Genomic DNA, 19993 nt, shown 5'->3' on the forward strand with positions numbered 1-19993 from the left:
GGCAGATTGCAGGAGCCACTTTGCACCATCCAACTGGCCCGACTTGGCACTGGTGCCACCTCTGGTCTGGGAACCATCCTGCGTATCGTGGATTCTAATTAGCCAGCCGGCCACTCCCAGCCACAGGCCCCCAAACACAAACAACGGCGCTTTTCCCTGGAAAACAAAAGTCGCCTGCCAACTTTTTGATGGCAGATTGCAGGAGCCACTTGGTACTATCAAACCAGCCCAACTTGGCACTGCTGCCACCATGGGTCTGGTCAGCATCCTGCCTATCGTAGCTTTTCAGGAGCCAGCCGGTCACTCCCAGCCATATGTCCCCAGACAAAAACCTCGGCCCGTTTCCCTGGCAAACAAAAGTAAGCTACCCCGCTTCTGGATGGCAGATTGCAGGACGCACTTGGTACTATCAAACTGGACCGACTTCTCACTGGTGCCACCTCTGGTCTGGGTACCATCCTGCGTATCGTGGCTTCTAAGGAGCCAGCCGCCCACTCCGAGCCACAGGCCCCCAAACACAAACAACGGCGCTTTTCCCTGGAAAACAAAACTCGCCTGCCAATATTTTGATGGCAGATTGCAGGAGCCACTTGGTACTATCAAACCAGCCCGACTTGGCACTGCTGCCACGATGGGTCTGGTCACCATCCTGCCTATCGTAGCTTTTCAGGAGCCAGCCGGTCACTCTCAGCCATAGGCCCCCAGACACAAACCTCGGCCCGTTTCCCTGGCAAACAAAAGTAAGCTGCCCCGCTTCTGGATGGCAGATTGCAGGAACCACTTTGCACCATCAAACCAGCCCGACTTGGCACTGGTGCCACCTCTGGTCTGGGAACCATCCTGCGTATCGTGGATTCTAAGGATCCAGCCGGCCACTCCCAGCCACAGTCCCCCAAACACAAACAATGGCGCTTTTCCCTGAAAAATAAAACTCGCCTGCCAACTTTTTGATGGCAGATTGCAGGAGCCATATAGTACTATCAAATCTGCCCAACTTGGCACTGGTGCCACCATGGGTCTGGTCACCATACTGCCTATCGTAGCTTTTCAGGAGCCAGCCGGTCACTCCCAGCCATAGGCCCCCAGACACAAACCTCGGCCCGTTTCCCTGGTAAACAAAAGTAAGCTACCCCGCTTCTGGATGGCAGATTGCAGGAGCCACTTTGCACCATCCAACTGGCCCGACTTGGCACTGGTGCCACCTCTGGTCTGGGAACCATCCTGCGTATCGTGGATTCTAATTAGCCAGCCGGCCACTCCCAGCCACAGGCCCCCAAACACAAACAACGGCGCTTTTCCCTGGAAAACAAAACTCGCCTGCCAATATTTTGATGGCAGATTGCAGGAGCCACTTGGTACTATCAAACCAGCCCAACTTGGCACTGCTGCCACCATGGGTCTGGTCACCATCCTGCCTATCGTAGCTTTTCAGGAGCCAGCCGGTCACTCCCAGCCTTAGGCCCCCAGACACAAACCTCGGCCCATTTCCCTGGCAAACTAAAGTAAGCTGCCCTGCTTGTGGATGGCAGATTGCAGGACGCACTTGGTACTATCAAACCAGCCCAACTTGGCACTGGTGCCACCTCTGGTCTGGGAACCATGCTGCGTATTGTGGATTCTAAGGAGCCAGGCGGCCACTCCCAGCCACAGGTCCCCAAACACAAACAACGGCGCTTTTCCGTGGAAAACAAAACTCGTCTGCCAAATTTTTGATGGCAGATTGCAGGAGCCACTTGGTACTATCAAACCAGCCCAACTTGGCACTGGTGCCACCATGGGTCTGGTCACCATCCTGCCTATCGTAGCTTTTCAGGAGCCAGCCGGTCACTCCCAGCCATAGGCCCCCAGACACAAACCTCGGCCTGTTTCCCTGGCAAACCAAAGTAAGCTACCCCGCTTCTGGATGGCAGATTGCAGGAGCCACTTTGCACCATCCAACTGGCCCGACTTGGCACTGGTGCCACCTCTGGTCTGGGAACCATCCTGCCTATCGTAGCTTTTCAGGAGCCAGCCGGTCACTCCCAGCCATAGGCCCCCAGACACAAACCTCGGCCCGTTTCCCTGGTAAACAAAAGTAAGCTACCCCGCTTCTGGATGGCAGATTGCAGGAGCCACTTTGCACCATCCAACTGGCCCGACTTGGCACTGGTGCCACCTCTGGTCTGGGAACCATCCTGCGTATCGTGGATTCTAATTAGCCAGCCGGCCACTCCCAGCCACAGGCCCCCAAACACAAACAACGGCGCTTTTCCCTGGAAAACAAAACTCGCCTGCCAACTTTTTGATGGCAGATTGCAGGAGCCACTTGGTACTATCAAACCAGCCCAACTTGGCACTGGTGCCACCATGGGTCTGGTCACCATCCTGCCTATCGTAGCTTTTCAGGAGCCAGCCGGTCACTCCCAGCCATAGGCCCCCAGACACAAACCTCGGCCCGTTTCCCTGGCAAACAAAAGTAAGCTGCCCTGCTTGTGGATGGCAGATTGCAGGAGCCACTTGGTACTATCAAACCAGCCCGACTTGGCACTGGTGCCACCTAGGGCCTTGGAACCATCCTGCGTATCGTAGCTTTTCAGGAGCCAGCCGGTCACTCCCAGCCTTAGTCCCCCAGACACAAACCTCGGCCCGTTTCCCTGGCAAACAAAAGTAAGCTGCCCCGCTTCTGGATGGCAGATTGCAGGAACCACTTGGTACTATCAAACCAGCCCAACTTGGAACTGGTGCCACCTTGGGTCTGGGAACCATGCTGCGTATCGTGGATTCTAAGGAGCCAGCCGGCCACTCCCAGACTCAGGTCCGAAAACACAAACAACGGCGTTTTTCCCTGGAAAACAAAACTCGTCTGCCAACTTTTTGATGGCAGATTGCAGGAGCCACTTGGTAATATCAAACCAGCCCAACTTGGCACTGGTGCCACCATGGGTCTGGTCACCATCCTGCGTATCGTGGATTCTAAGGAGCCGGCCGGTCACTCCCAGCCCTAGGCCCCCAGACAAAAACCTCGGCCCCTTTCCCTGGCAAACAAAAGTAAGCTACCCCGCTTCTGGATGGCAGATTGCAGGAGCCACTTTGCACCCTCAAACTAGCCTGACTTGTCACTGGTGCCACCTCAGGTCTGGTCACCATCCTGCGTATCGTGGATTCTAATTAGCCAGCCGGCCACTCCCAGCCACAGGCCCCCAAACACAAACAACGGCGCTTTTCCCTGAAAAATAAAACTCGCCTGCCAACTTTTTGATGGCAGATTGCAGGAGCCACTTAGTACTATCAAATCAGCCCAACTTGGCACTGGTGCCACCATGGGTCTGGTCACTATCCTGCCTATCGTAGCTTTTGAGGAGCCAGCCGGTCACTCCCAGCCATAGGCCCCCAGACAAAAACCTCAGCCCGTTTCCCTGGTAAACAAAAGTAAGTTAACCCGCTTCTGGATGGCAGATTGCAGGAGCCACTTTGCACCATCCAACTGGCCCGACTTGGCACTGGTGCTACCTCTGGTCTGGGAACCATCCTGCGTATCGTGGATTCTAATTAGCCAGCCGGCCACTCCCAGCCACAGGCCCCCAAACACAAACAACGGCGCTTTTCCCTGGAAAACAAAACTCGCCTGCCAAATTTTGATGGCAGATTGCAGGAGCCACTTGTACTATCAAAACAGCCTAACTTGGCACTGGTGCCACCATGGGTCTGGTCACCATCCTGCCTATCGTAGCTTTCCAGGAGCCAGCCGGTCACTCCCAGCCATAGGCCCCCAGACACAAACCTCGGCCCGTTTCCCTGGCAAACATAAGTAAGCTGCCCCGCTTATGGATGGCAGATTGCAGGAACCACTTGGTATTATCAAACCAGCCCGACTTGGCACTGGTGCAACCTCAGGTCTGGGAACCATGCTGCGTATCGTGGATTCTAAGGAGCCAGCAGGCCACTCCCAGCCACAGGTCCCCAAACACAAACAACGGCGCTTTTCCCTGGAAAACAAAACTCGCCTGCCAACATTTTGATGGCAGATTGCAGGAGACACTTGGTACTATCAAACCAGCCCAACTTGGCACTGGTGCCACCATGGGTCTGGTAACCATCCTGCCTATCGTAGCTTTTCAGGAGCCAGCCGGTCACTCCCAGCCATAGGCCCCCAGACACAAACCTCGGCCCGTTTCCCTGGCAAACAAAAGTAAGCTGCCCCGCTTCTGGATGGCAGATTGCAGGAACCACTTGGTACTATCAAACCAGCCCGACTTGGCACTGGTGCCACCTTGGGTCTGGGAACCATGCTGCGTATCATGGATTCCAAGGAGCCAGCCGGCCACTCCCAGGCACAGGTCTCCAAACACAAACAACGGCGCTTTTCCCTGGAAAACAAAACTCGCCTGCCAACTTTTCGATGGCAGATTGCAGGAGCCACTTGGTACTATCAAACCAGCCCAACTTGGCACTGGTGCCACCATGGGTCTGGTCACCATCCTGCCTATCGTAGCTTTTCAGGAGCCAGCCGGTCACTCCCAGCCATAGGCCCCCAGACACAAACCTCGGCCCGTTTCCCTGGCAAACAAAAGTAAGCTGCCCCGCTTCTGGATGGCAGATTGCAGGAACCACTTTGCACCATCAAACCAGCCCGACTTGGCACTGGTGCCACCTCAGGTCTGGGAACCATGCTGCGTATCGTGGATTCTAAGGAGCCAGCCGGCCACTCCCAGCCACAGGCCCCCAAACACAAACAACGGCGCTTTTCCCTGGAAAACAAAACTCATCTGCCAACTTTTTGATGGCAGATTGCAGGAGCCACTTGGTACTATCAAACCAGCCCAACTTGGCACTGGTGCCACCATGGGTCTGGTCACCATCCTGCCTATCGTAGCTTTTCAGGAGCCAGCCGGTCACTCCCAGCCATAGGCCCCCAGACAAAACCTCGGCCCGTTTCCGTGGCAAACAAAAGTAAGCTACCCCGCTTCTGGATGGCAGATTGCAGGAGCCATGTTGCACCATCCAACTGGGCCGACTTGGCACTTGTGCCACCTCTGGTCTGGGAACCATGCTGCGTATCGTGGATTCTAATTAGCCAGCCGGCCACTCCCAGCCGCAGGCCCCCAAACACAAACAACGGCGCTTTTCCCTGGAAAACAAAACTCGCCTGCCAACTTTTTGATGGCAGATTGCAGGAGCCACTTGGTACTATCAAACCAGCCCAACTTGGCACTGGTGCCACCATGGGTCTGGTAACCATCCTGCCTATCGTAGCTTTTCAGGAGCCAGCCGGTCACTCCCAGCCATAGGCCCCCAGACACAAACCTCGGCCCGTTTCCCTGGCAAACAAAAGTAAGCTGCCCCGCTTCTGGATGGCAGATTGCAGGAGCCCCTTGGTACTATCAAACCAGCCGAACTTGGCACTGGTGCCACCTCTGGTCTGGGAACCATCCTGCGTATCGTGGATTCTACGGATCCAGCCGGCCACTCCCAGCCACAGTCCCCCAAACACAAACAATGGCGCTTTTCCCTGAAAAATAAAACTCGCCTGCCAACTTTTGATGGCAGATTGCAGGAGCCACTTAGTACTATCAAATCTGCCCAACTTGGCACTGGTGCCACCATGGGTCTGGTCACCATACTGCCTATCGTAGCTTTTCAGGAGCCAGCCGGTCACTCCCAGCCATATGTCCCCAGACAAAAACCTCGGCCCGTTTCCCTGGCAAACAAAAGTAAGCTACCCCGCTTCTGGATGGCAGATTGCAGGACGCACTTGGTACTATCAAACTGGACCGACTTCTCACTGGTGCCACCTCTGGTCTGGGTACCATCCTGCGTATCGTGGCTTCTAAGGAGCCAGCCGCCCACTCCGAGCCACAGGCCCCCAAACACAAACAACGGCGCTTTTCCCTGGAAAACAAAACTCGCCTGCCAATATTTTGATGGCAGATTGCAGGAGCCACTTGGTACTATCAAACCAGCCCGACTTGGCACTGCTGCCACGATGGGTCTGGTCACCATCCTGCCTATCGTAGCTTTTCAGGAGCCAGCCGGTCACTCTCAGCCATAGGCCCCCAGACACAAACCTCGGCCCGTTTCCCTGGCAAACAAAAGTAAGCTGCCCCGCTTCTGGATGGCAGATTGCAGGAACCACTTTGCACCATCAAACCAGCCCGACTTGGCACTGGTGCCACCTCTGGTCTGGGAACCATCCTGCGTATCGTGGATTCTAAGGATCCAGCCGGCCACTCCCAGCCACAGTCCCCCAAACACAAACAATGGCGCTTTTCCCTGAAAAATAAAACTCGCCTGCCAACTTTTTGATGGCAGATTGCAGGAGCCACTTAGTACTATCAAATCTGCCCAACTTGGCACTGGTGCCACCATGGGTCTGGTCACCATACTGCCTATCGTAGCTTTTCAGGAGCCAGCCGGTCACTCCCAGCCATAGGCCCCCAGACAAAAACCTCGGCCCGTTTCCCTGGTAAACAAAAGTAAGCTACCCCGCTTCTGGATGGCAGATTGCAGGAGCCACTTTGCACCATCCAACTGGCCTGACTTGGCACTGGTGCCACCTCTGGTCTGGGAACCATCCTGCGTATCGTGGATTCTAATTAGCCAGCCGGCCACTCCCAGCCACAGGCCCCCAAACACAAACAACGGCGCTTTTCCCTGGAAAACAAAACTCGCCTGCCAACTTTTTGATGGCAGATTGCAGGAGCCACTTGGTACTATCAAACCAGCCCAACTTGGCACTGCAGCCACCATGGGTCTGGTCACCATCCTGCCTATCGTAGCTTTTCAGGAGCCAGCCGGTCACTCCCAGCCTTAGGCCCCCAGACACAAACCTCGGCCCGTTTCCCTGGCAAACTAAAGTAAGCTGCCCTGCTTGTGGATGGCAGATTGCAGGACGCACTTGGTACTATCAAACCAGCCCAACTTGGCACTGGTGCCACCTCTGGTCTGGGAACCATGCTGCGTATTGTGGATTCTAAGGAGCCAGGCGGCCACTCCCAGCCACAGGTCCCCAAACACAAACAACGGCGCTTTTCCCTGGAAAACAAAACTCGTCTGCCAAATTTTTGATGGCAGATTGCAGGAGCCACTTGGTACTATCAAACCAGCCCAACTTGGCACTGGTGCCACCATGGGTCTGGTCACCATCCTGCCTATCGTAGCTTTTCAGGAGCCAGCCGGTCACTCCCAGCCATAGGCCCCCAGACACAAACCTCGGCCTGTTTCCCTGGCAAACCAAAGTAAGCTACCCCGCTTCTGGATGGCAGATTGCAGGAGCCACTTTGCACCATCCAACTGGCCCGACTTGGCACTGGTGCCACCTCTGGTCTGGGAACCATCCTGCCTATCGTAGCTTTTCAGGAGCCAGCCGGTCACTCCCAGCCATAGGCCCCCAGACACAAACCTCGGCCCGTTTCCCTGGTAAACAAAAGTAAGCTACCCCGCTTCTGGATGGCAGATTGCAGGGGCCACTTTGCACCATCCAACTGGCCCGACTTGGCACTGGTGCCACCTCAGGTCTGGGAACCATCCTGCGTATCGTGGATTCTATGGAGCCAGCCGGCCACTCCCAGCCACAGGCCCCCAAACACAAACAACGGCGCTTTTCCCTGGAAAACAAAAGTCGCCTGCCAACTTTTTGATGGCAGATTGCAGGAGCCACTTGGTACTATCAAACCAGCCCAACTCGGCACTGCTGCCACCATGGGTCTGGTCACCATCCTGCCTATCGTAGCTTTTCAGGAGCCAGCCGGTCACTCCCAGCCATAGGCCCCCAGACACAAACCTCGGCCCGTTTCCCTGGCAAACAAAAGTAAGCTGCCCTGCTTGTGGATGGCAGATTGCAGGAGCCACTTGGTACTATCAAACCAGCCCGACTTGGCACTGGTGCCACCTAGGGCCTTGGAACCATCCTGCGTATTGTGGATTCTAAGGAGCCAGGCGGCCACTCCCAGCCACAGGCCCCCAAACACAAACAACGGCGCTTTTCCCTGGAAAACAAAACTCGCCTGCCAACTTTTTGATGGCAGATTGCAGGAGCCACTTGGTACTATCAAATCAGCCCAACTTGGCACTGGTCCCACCATGGGTCTGGTCAGCATCCTGCCTATCGTAGCTTTTCAGGAGCCAGCCTGTCACTCCCAGCCATATGTCCCCAGACAAAAACCTCGGCCCGTTTCCCTGGCAAACAAAAGTAAGCTACCCCGCTTCTGGATGGCAGATTGCAGGACGCACTTGGTACTATCAAACTGGACCGACTTCTCACTGGTGCCACCTCTGGTCTGGGTACCATCCTGTGTATCGTGGCTTCTAAGGAGCCAGCCGCCCACTCCGAGCCACAGGCCCCCAAACACAAACAACGGCGCTTTTCCCTGGAAAACAAAACTCGCCTGCCAATATTTTGATGGCAGATTGCAGGAGCCACTTGGTACTATCAAACCAGCCCGACTTGGCACTGCTGCCACGATGGGTCTGGTCACCATCCTGCCTATCGTAGCTTTTCAGGAGCCAGCCGGTCACTCTCAGCCATAGGCCCCCAGACACAAACCTCGGCCCGTTTCCCTGGCAAACAAAAGTAAGCTGCCCCGCTTCTGGATGGCAGATTGCAGGAACCACTTTGCACCATCAAACCAGCCCGACTTGGCACTGGTGCCACCTCTGGTCTGGGAACCATCCTGCGTATCGTGGATTCTAAGGATCCAGCCGGCCACTCCCAGCCACAGTCCCCCAAACACAAACAATGGTGCTTTTCCCTGAAAAATAAAACTCGCCTGCCAACTTTTTGATGGCAGATTGCAGGAGCCACTTAGTACTATCAAATCTGCCCAACTTGGCACTGGTGCCACCATGGGTCTGGTCACCATACTGCCTATCGTAGCTTTTCAGGAGCCAGCCGGTCACTCCCAGCCATAGGCCCCCAGACAAAAACCTCGGCCCGTTTCCCTGGTAAACAAAAGTAAGCTACCCCGCTTCTGGATGGCAGATTGCAGGAGCCACTTTGCACCATCCAACTGGCCCGACTTGGCACTGGTGCCACCTCTGGTCTGGGAACCATCCTGCGTATCGTGGATTCTAATTAGCCAGCCGGCCACTCCCAGCCACAGGCCCCCAAACACAAACAACGGCGCTTTTCCCTGGAAAACAAAACTCGCCTGCCAACTTTTTGATGGCAGATTGCAGGAGCCACTTGGTACTATCAAACCAGCCCAACTTGGCACTGCTGCCACCATGGGTCTGGTCACCATCCTGCCTATCGTAGCTTTTCAGGAGCCAGCCGGTCACTCCCAGCCTTAGGCCCCCAGACACAAACCTCGGCCCATTTCCCTGGCAAACTAAAGTAAGCTGCCCTGCTTGTGGATGGCAGATTGCAGGACGCGCTTGGTACTATCAAACCAGCCCAACTTGGCACTGGTGCCACCTCTGGTCTGGGAACCATGCTGCGTATTGTGGATTCTAAGGAGCCAGGCGGCCACTCCCAGCCACAGGTCCCCAAACACAAACAACGGCGCTTTTCCCTGGAAAACAAAACTCGTCTGCCAAATTTTTGATGGCAGATTGCAGGAGCCACTTGGTACTATCAAACCAGCCCAACTTGGCACTGGTGCCACCATGGGTCTGGTCACCATCCTGCCTATCGTAGCTTTTCAGGAGCCAGCCGGTCACTCCCAGCCATAGGCCCCCAGACACAAACCTCGGCCTGTTTCCCTGGCAAACCAAAGTAAGCTACCCCGCTTCTGGATGGCAGATTGCAGGAGCCACTTTGCACCATCCAACTGGCCCGACTTGGCACTGGTGCCACCTCTGGTCTGGGAACCATCCTGCCTATCGTAGCTTTTCAGGAGCCAGCCGGTCACTCCCAGCCATAGGCCCCCAGACACAAACCTCGGCCCGTTTCCCTGGTAAACAAAAGTAAGCTACCCCGCTTCTGGATGGCAGATTGCAGGAGCCACTTTGCACCATCCAACTGGCCCGACTTGGCACTGGTGCCACCTCTGGTCTGGGAATCATCCTGCGTATCGTGGATTCTAATTAGCCAGCCGGCCACTCCCAGCCACAGGCCCCCAAACACAAACAACGGCGCTTTTCCCTGGAAAACAAAAGTCGCCTGCCAACTTTTTGATGGCAGATTGCAGGAGCCACTTGGTACTATCAAACCAGCCCAACTTGGCACTGGTGCCACCATGGGTCTGGTCACCATCCTGCCTATCGTAGCTTTTCAGGAGCCAGCCGGTCACTCCCAGCCATAGGCCCCCAGACACAAACCTCGGCCCGTTTCCCTGGCAAACAAAAGTAAGCTGCCCTGCTTGTGGATGGCAGATTGCAGGAGCCACTTGGTACTATCAAACCAGCCCGACTTGGCACTGGTGCCACCTAGGGCCTTGGAACCATCCTGCGTATCGTGGATTCTAAGGAGCCAGGCGGCCACTCCCAGCCACAGGCCCCCAAACACAAACAACGGCGCTTTTCCCTGGAAAACAAAACTCGCCTGCCAACTTTTTGATGGCAGATTGCAGGAGCCACTTGGTACTATCAAATCAGCCCAACTTGGCACTGGTCCCACCATGGGTCTGGTCAGCATCCTGCCTATCGTAGCTTTTCAGGAGCCAGCCGGTCACTCCCAGCCATATGTCCCCAGACAAAAACCTCGGCCCGTTTCCCTGGCAAACAAAAGTAAGCTACCCCGCTTCTGGATGGCAGATTGCAGGACGCACTTGGTACTATCAAACTGGACCGACTTCTCACTGGTGCCACCTCTGGTCTGGGTACCATCCTGCGTATCGTGGCTTCTAAGGAGCCAGCCGCCCACTCCGAGCCACAGGCCCCCAAACACAAACAACGGCGCTTTTCCCTGGAAAACAAAACTCGCCTGCCAATATTTTGATGGCAGATTGCAGGAGCCACTTGGTACTATCAAACCAGCCCGACTTGGCACTGCTGCCACGATGGGTCTGGTCACCATCCTGCCTATCGTAGCTTTTCAGGAGCCAGCCGGTCACTCCCAGCCATAGGCCCCCAGACAAAAACCTCGGCCCGTTTCCCTGGTAAACAAAAGTAAGTTAACCCGCTTCTGGATGGCAGATTGCAGGAGCCACTTTGCACCATCCAACTGGCCCGACTTGGCACTGGTGCTACCTCTGGTCTGGGAACCATCCTGCGTATCGTGGATTCTAATTAGCCAGCCGGCCACTCCCAGCCACAGGCCCCCAAACACAAACAACGGCGCTTTTCCCTGGAAAACAAAACTCGCCTGCCAAATTTTGATGGCAGATTGCAGGAGCCACTTGTACTATCAAACCAGCCTAACTTGGCACTGGTGCCACCATGGGTCTGGTCACCATCCTGCCTATCGTAGCTTTCCAGGAGCCAGCCGGTCACTCCCAGCCATAGGCCCCCAGACAAAAACCTCGGCCCGTTTCCCTGGCAAACATAAGTAAGCTGCCCCGCTTATGGATGGCAGATTGCAGGAACCACTTGGTATTATCAAACCAGCCCGACTTGGCACTGGTGCAACCTCAGGTCTGGGAACCATGCTGCGTATTGTGGATTCTAAGGAGCCAGCAGGCCACTCCCAGCCACATGACCCCAAACACAAACAACGGCGCTTTTCCCTGGAAAACAAAACTCGCCTGCCAACATTTTGATGGCAGATTGCAGGAGACACTTGGTACTATCAAACCAGCCTAACTTGGCACTGGTGCCACCATGGGTCTGGTAACCATCCTGCCTATCGTAGCTTTTCAGGAGCCAGCCGGTCACTCCCAGCCATAGGCCCCCAGACACAAACCTCGGCCCGTTTCCCTGGCAAACAAAAGTAAGCTGCCCCACTTCTGGATGGCAGATTGCAGGAACCACTTGGTACTATCAAACCAGCCCGACTTGGCACTGGTGCCACCTTGGGTCTGGGAACCATGCTGCGTATCATGGATTCTAAGGAGCCAGCCGGCCACTCCCAGGCACAGGTCTCCAAACACAAACAACGGCGCTTTTCCCTGGAAAACAAAACTCGCCTGCCAACTTTTCGATGGCAGATTGCAGGAGCCACTTGGTACTATCAAACCAGCCCAACTTGGCACTGGTGCCACCATGGGTCTGGTCACCATCCTGCCTATCGTAGATTTTCAGGAGCCAGCCGGTCACTCCCAGCCATAGGCCCCCAGACACAAACCTCGGCCCGTTTCCCTGGCAAACAAAAGTAAGCTGCCCCGCTTCTGGATGGCAGATTGCAGGAACCACTTTGCACCATCAAACCAGCCCGACTTGGCACTGGTGCCACCTCAGGTCTGGGAACCATGCTGCGTATCGTGGATTCTAAGGAGCCAGCCGGCCACTCCCAGCCACAGGCCCCCAAACACAAACAACGGCGCTTTTCCCTGGAAAACAAAACTCGTCTGCCAACTTTTTGATGGCAGATTGCAGGAGCCACTTGGTACTATCAAACCAGCCCAACTTGGCACTGGTGCCACCATGGGTCTGGTCACCATCCTGCCTATCGTAGCTTTTCAGGAGCCAGCCGGTCACTCCCAGCCATAGGCCCCCAGACAAAACCTCGGCCCGTTTCCGTGGCAAACAAAAGTAAGCTACCCCGCTTCTGGATGGCAGATTGCAGGAGCCATGTTGCATCATCCAACTGGGCCGACTTGGCACTTGTGCCACCTCTGGTCTGGGAACCATGCTGCGTATCGTGGATTCTAATTAGCCAGCCGGCCACTCCCAGCCGCAGGCCCCCAAACACAAACAATGGCGCTTTTCCCTGAAAAATAAAACTCGCCTGCCAACTTTTGATGGCAGATTGCAGGAGCCACTTAGTACTATCAAATCTGCCCAACTTGGCACTGGTGCCACCATGGGTCTGGTCACCATACTGCCTATCGTAGCTTTTCAGGAGCCAGCCGGTCACTCCCAGCCATATGTCCCCAGACAAAAACCTCGGCCCGTTTCCCTGGCAAACAAAAGTAAGCTACCCCGCTTCTGGATGGCAGATTGCAGGACGCACTTGGTACTATCAAACTGGACCGACTTCTCACTGGTGCCACCTCTGGTCTGGGTACCATCCTGCGTATCGTGGCTTCTAAGGAGCCAGCCGCCCACTCCGAGCCACAGGCCCCCAAACACAAACAACGGCGCTTTTCCCTGGAAAACAAAACTCACCTGCCAATATTTTGATGGCAGATTGCAGGAGCCACTTGGTACTATCAAACCAGCCCAACTTGGCACTGCTGCCACCATGGGTCTGGTCACCATCCTGCCTATCGTAGCTTTTCAGGAGCCAGCCGGTCACTCCCAGCCTTAGGCCCCCAGACACAAACCTCGGCCCGTTTCCCTGGCAAACTAAAGTAAGCTGCCCTGCTTGTGGATGGCAGATTGCAGGACGCACTTGGTACTATCAAACCAGCCCAACTTGGCACTGGTGCCACCTCTGGTCTGGGAACCATGCTGCGTATTGTGGATTCTAAGGAGCCAGGCGGCCACTCCCAGCCACAAGTCCCCAAACACAAACAACGGCGCTTTTCCCTGGAAAACAAAACTCGTCTGCCAAATTTTTGATGGCAGATTGCAGGAGCCACTTGGTACTATCAAACCAGCCCAACTTGGCACTGGTGCCTCCATGGGTCTGGTCACCATCCTGCCTATCGTAGCTTTTCAGGAGCCAGCCGGTCACTCCCAGCCATAGGCCCCCAGACACAAACCTCGGCCTGTTTCCCTGGCAAACCAAAGTAAGCTACCCCGCTTCTGGATGACAGATTGCAGGAGCCACTTTGCACCATCCAACTGGCCCGACTTGGCACTGGTGCCACCTCTGGTCTGGGAACCATCCTGCCTATCGTAGCTTTTCAGGAGCCAGTCGGTCACTCCCAGCCATAGGCCCCCAGACACAAACCTCGGCCCGTTTCCCTGGTAAACAAAAGTAAGCTACCCCGCTTCTGGATGGCAGATTGCAGGAGCCACTTTGCACCATCCAACTGGCCCGACTTGGCACTGGTGCCACCTCTGGTCTGGGAACCATCCTGCGTATCGTGGATTCTAATTAGCCAGCCGGCCACTCCCAGCCACAGGCCCCCAAACACAAACAACGGCGCTTTTCCCTGGAAAACAAAAGTCGCCTGCCAACTTTTTGATGGCAGATTGCAGGAGCCACTTGGTACTATCAAACCAGCCCAACTTGGCACTGGTGCCACCATGGGTCTGGTCACCATCCTGCCTATCGTAGCTTTTCAGGAGCCAGCCGGTCACTCCCAGCCATAGGCCCCCAGACACAAACCTCGGCCCGTTTCCCTGGCAAACAAAAGTAAGCTGCCCTGCTTGTGGATGGCAGATTGCAGGAGCCACTTGGTACTATCAAACCAGCCCGACTTGGCACTGGTGCCACCTAGGGCCTTGGAACCATCCTGCGTATCGTGGATTCTAAGGAGCCAGGCGGCCACTCCCAGCCACAGGCCCCCAAACACAAACAACGGCGCTTTTCCCTGGAAAACAAAACTCGTCTGCCAACTTTTTGATGGCAGATTGCAGGAGCCACTTGGTACTATCAAATCAGCCCAACTTGGCACTGGTCCCACCATGGGTCTGGTCAGCATCCTGCCTATCGTAGCTTTTCAGGAGCCAGCCGGTCACTCCCAGCCATATGTCCCCAGACAAAAACCTCGGCCCGTTTCCCTGGCAAACAAAAGTAAGCTACCCCGCTTCTGGATGGCAGATTGCAGGACGCACTTGGTACTATCAAACTGGACCGACTTCTCACTGGTGCCACCTCTGGTCTGGGTACCATCCTGCGTATCGTGGCTTCTAAGGAGCCAGCCGCCCACTCCGAGCCACAGGCCCCCAAACACAAACAACGGCGCTTTTCCCTGGAAAACAAAACTCGCCTGCCAATATTTTGATGGCAGATTGCAGGAGCCACTTGGTACTATCAAACCAGCCCGACTTGGCACTGCTGCCACGATGGGTCTGGTCACCATCCTGCCTATCGTAGCTTTTCAGGAGCCAGCCGGTCACTCTCAGCCATAGGCCCCCAGACACAAACCTCGGCCCGTTTCCCTGGCAAACAAAAGTAAGCTGCCCCGCTTCTGGATGGCAGATTGCAGGAACCACTTTGCACCATCAAACCAGCCCGACTTGGCACTGGTGCCACCTCTGGTCTGGGAACCATCCTGCGTATCGTGGATTCTAAGGATCCAGCCGGCCACTCCCAGCCACAGTCCCCCAAACACAAACAATGGCGCTTTTCCCTGAAAAATAAAACTCGCCTGCCAACTTTTTGATGGCAGATTGCAGGAGCCACTTAGTACTATCAAATCTGCCCAACTTGGCACTGGTGCCACCATGGGTCTGGTAACCATACTGCCTATCGTAGCTTTTCAGGAGCCAGCCGGTCACTCCCAGCCATAGGCCCCCAGACAAAAACCTCGGCCCGTTTCCCTGGTAAACAAAAGTAAGCTACCCCGCTTCTGGATGGCAGATTGCAGGAGCCACTTTCCACCATCCAACTGGCCCGACTTGGCACTGGTGCCACCTCTGGTCTGGGAACCATCCTGCGTATCGTGGATTCTAATTAGCCAGCCGGCCACTCCCAGCCACAGGCCCCAAAACACAAACAACGGCGCTTTTCCCTGGAAAACAAAACTCGCCTGCCAACTTTTTGATGGCAGATTGCAGGAGCCACTTGGTACTATCAAACCAGCCCAACTTGGCACTGCTGCCACCATGGGTCTGGTCACCATCCTGCCTATCGTAGCTTTTCAGGAGCCAGCCGGTCACTCCCAGCCTTAGGCCCCCAGACACAAACCTCGGCCCATTTCCCTGGCAAACTAAAGTAAGCTGCCCTGCTTGTGGATGGCAGATTGCAGGACGCACTTGGTACTATCAAACCAGCCCAACTTGGCACTGGTGCCACCTCTGGTCTGGGAACCATGCTGCGTATTGTGGATTCTAAGGAGCCAGGCGGCCACTCCCAGCCACAGGTCCCCAAACACAAACAACGGCGCTTTTCCCTGGAAAACAAAACTCGTCTGCCAACTTTTTGATGGCAGATTGCAGGAGCCACTTGGTACTATCAAACCAGCCCAACTTGGCACTGCTGCCACCATGGGTCTGGTCACCATCCTGCCTATCGTAGCTTTTCAGGAGCCAGCCGGTCACTCCCAGCCATAGGCCCCCAGACACAAACCTCGGCCTGTTTCCCTGGCAAACCAAAGTAAGCTACCCCGCTTCTGGATGGCAGATTGCAGGAGCCACTTTGCACCATCCAACTGGCCCGACTTGGCACTGGTGCCACCTCTGGTCTGGGAACCATCCTGCCTATCGTAGCTTTTCAGGAGCCAGCCGGTCACTCCCAGCCATAGGCCCCCAGACACAAACCTCGGCCCGTTTCCCTGGTAAACAAAAGTAAGCTACCCCGCTTCTGGATGGCAGATTGCAGGAGCCACTTTGCACCATCCAACTGGCCCGACTTGGCACTGGTGCCACCTCTGGTCTGGGAACCATCCTGCGTATCGTGGATTCTAATTAGCCAGCCGGCCACTCCCAGCCACAGGCCCCCAAACACAAACAACGGCGCTTTTCCCTGGAAAACAAAACTCGCCTGCCAACTTTTTGATGGCAGATTGCAGGAGCCACTTGGTACTATCAAACCAGCCCAACTTGGCACTGGTGCCACCATGGGTCTGGTCACCATCCTGCCTATCGTAGCTTTTCAGGAGCCAGCCGGTCACTCCCAGCCATAGGCCCCCAGACACAAACCTCGGCCCGTTTCCCTGGCAAACAAAAGTAAGCTGCCCTGCTTGTGGATGGCAGATTGCAGGAGCCACTTGGTACTATCAAACCAGCCCGACTTGGCACTGGTGCCACCTAGGGCCTTGGAACCATCCTGCGTATCGTAGCTTTTCAGGAGCCAGCCGGTCACTCCCAGCCTTAGTCCCCCAGACACAAACCTCGGCCCGTTTCCCTGGCAAACAAAAGTAAGCTGCCCCGCTTCTGGATGGCAGATTGCAGGAACCACTTGGTACTATCAAACCAGCCCAACTTAGAACTGGTGCCACCTTGGGTCTGGGAACCATGCTGCGTATCGTGGATTCTAAGGAGCCAGCCGGCCACTCCCAGACTCAGGTCCGAAAACACAAACAACGGCGTTTTTCCCTGGAAAACAAAACTCGTCTGCCAACTTTTTGATGGCAGATTGCAGGAGCCACTTGGTAATATCAAACCAGCCCAACTTGGCACTGGTGCCACCATGGGTCTGGTCACCATCCTGCGTATCGTGGATTCTAAGGAGCCGGCCGGTCACTCCCAGCCCTAGGCCCCCAGACAAAAACCTCGGCCCCTTTCCCTGGCAAACAAAAGTAAGCTACCCCGCTTCTGGATGGCAGATTGCAGGAGCCACTTTGCACCCTCAAACTAGCCTGACTTGTCACTGGTGCCACCTCAGGTCTGGTCACCATCCTGCGTATCGTGGATTCTAATTAGCCAGCCGGCCACTCCCAGCCACAGGCCCCCAAACACAAACAACGGCGCTTTTCCCTGGAAAACAAAACTCGCCTGCCAACTTTTTGATGGCAGATTGCAGGAGCCACTTGGTACTATCAAACCAGCCCAACTTGGCACTGTTGCCACCATGGGTCTGGTCACCATCCTGCCTATCGTAGCTTTTCAGGAGCCAGCCGGTCACTCCCAGCCATAGACCCCCAGACACAAACCTCGGCCCGTTTCCCTGGCAAACTAAAGTAAGCTAACGCGCTTCTGGATGGCAGATTGCAGGAAGAACTTGGTACTATCAAACCAGCCCGACTTGGCACTGGTGCCACCTAGGGCCTTGGAACCATCCTGCGTATCGTGGATTCTAAGGAGCCAGGCGGCCACTCCCAGCCACAGGCCCCCAAACACAGACAACGGCGCTTTTCCCTGGAAAACAAAACTCGCCTGCCAACTTTTTGATGGCAGATTGCAGGAGCCACTTGGTACTATCAAATCAGCCCAACTTGGCACTGGTGCCACCATGGGTCTGGTCACCATCCTGCCTATCGTAGCTTTTCAGGAGCCAGCCGGTCACTCCCAGCCATATGTCCCCAGACAAAAACCTCGGCCCGTTTCCCTGGCAAACAAAAGTAAGCTACCCCGCTTCTGGATGGCAGATTGCAGGACGCACTTGGTACTATCAAACTGGACCGACTTCTCACTGGTGCCACCTCTGGTCTGGGTACCATCCTGCGTATCGTGGCTTCTAAGGAGCCAGCCGCCCACTCCGAGCCACAGGCCCCCAAACACAAACAACGGCGCTTTTCCCTGGAAAACAAAACTCGCCTGCCAATATTTTGATGGCAGATTGCAGGAGCCACTTGGTACTATCAAACCAGCCCGACTTGGCACTGCTGCCACCATGGGTCTGGTCACCATCCTGCCTATCGTAGCTTTTCAGGAGCCAGCCGGTCACTCTCAGCCATAGGCCCCCAGACACAAACCTCGGCCCGTTTCCCTGGCAAACAAAAGTAAGCTGCCCCGCTTCTGGATGGCAGATTGCAGGAACCACTTTGCACCATCAAACCAGCCCGACTTGGCACTGGTGCCACCTCTGGTCTGGGAACCATCCTGCGTATCGTGGATTCTAAGGATCCAGCCGGCCACTCCCAGCCACAGGCCCCCAAACAAAAACAATGGCGCTTTTCCCTGAAAAATAAAACTCGCCTGCCAACTTTTTGATGGCAGATTGCAGGAGCCACTTAGTACTATCAAATCAGCCCAACTTGGCACTGGTGCCACCATGGGTCTGGTCACTATCCTGCCTATCGTAGCTTTTGAGGAGCCAGCCGGTCACTCCCAGCCATAGGCCCCCAGACAAAAACCTCAGCCCGTTTCCCTGGTAAACAAAAGTAAGTTAACCCGCTTCTGGATGGCAGATTGCAGGAGCCACTTTGCACCATCCAACTGGCCCGACTTGGCACTGGTGCTACCTCTGGTCTGGGAACCATCCTGCGTATCGTGGATTCTAATTAGCCAGCCGGCCACTCCCAGCCACAGGCCCCCAAACACAAACAACGGCGCTTTTCCCTGGAAAACAAAACTCGCCTGCCAAATTTTGATGGCAGATTGCAGGAGCCACTTGTACTATCAAAACAGCCTAACTTGGCACTGGTGCCACCATGGGTCTGGTCACCATCCTGCCTATCGTATCTTTCCAGGAGCCAGCCGGTCACTCCCAGCCATAGGCCCCCAGACAAAAACCTCGGCCCGTTTCCCTGGCAAACATAAGTAAGCTGCCCCGCTTATGGATGGCAGATTGCAGGAACCACTTGGTATTATCAAACCAGCCCGACTTGGCACTGGTGCAACCTCAGGTCTGGGAACCATGCTGCGTATCGTGGATTCTAAGGAGCCAGCAGGCCACTCCCAGCCACAGGTCCCCAAACACAAACAACGGCGCTTTTCCCTGGAAAACAAAACTCGCCTGCCAACATTTTGATGGCAGATTGCAGGAGACACTTGGTACTATCAAACCAGCCCAACTTGGCACTGGTGCCACCATGGGTCTGGTAACCATCCTGCCTATCGTAGCTTTTCAGGAGCCAGCCGGTCACTCCCAGCCATAGGCCCCCAGACACAAACCTCGGCCCGTTTCCCTGGCAAACAAAAGTAAGCTGCCCCGCTTCTGGATGGCAGATTGCAGGAACCACTTGGTACTATCAAACCAGCCCGACTTGGCACTGGTGCCACCTTGGGTCTGGGAACCATGCTGCGTATCATGGATTCCAAGGAGCCAGCCGGCCACTCCCAGGCACAGGTCTCCAAACACAAACAACGGCGCTTTTCCCTGGAAAACAAAACTCGCCTGCCAACTTTTCGATGGCAGATTGCAGGAGCCACTTGGTACTATCAAACCAGCCCAACTTGGCACTGGTGCCACCATGGGTCTGGTCACCATCCTGCCTATCGTAGATTTTCAGGAGCCAGCCGGTCACTCCCAGCCATAGGCCCCCAGACACAAACCTCGGCCCGTTTCCCTGGCAAACAAAAGTAAGCTGCCCCGCTTCTG

Source organism: Melospiza georgiana, chromosome 8, assembly GCF_028018845.1.
Source record: "Melospiza georgiana isolate bMelGeo1 chromosome 8, bMelGeo1.pri, whole genome shotgun sequence".
NCBI classification, from domain to species: Eukaryota; Metazoa; Chordata; class Aves; order Passeriformes; family Passerellidae; genus Melospiza; species Melospiza georgiana.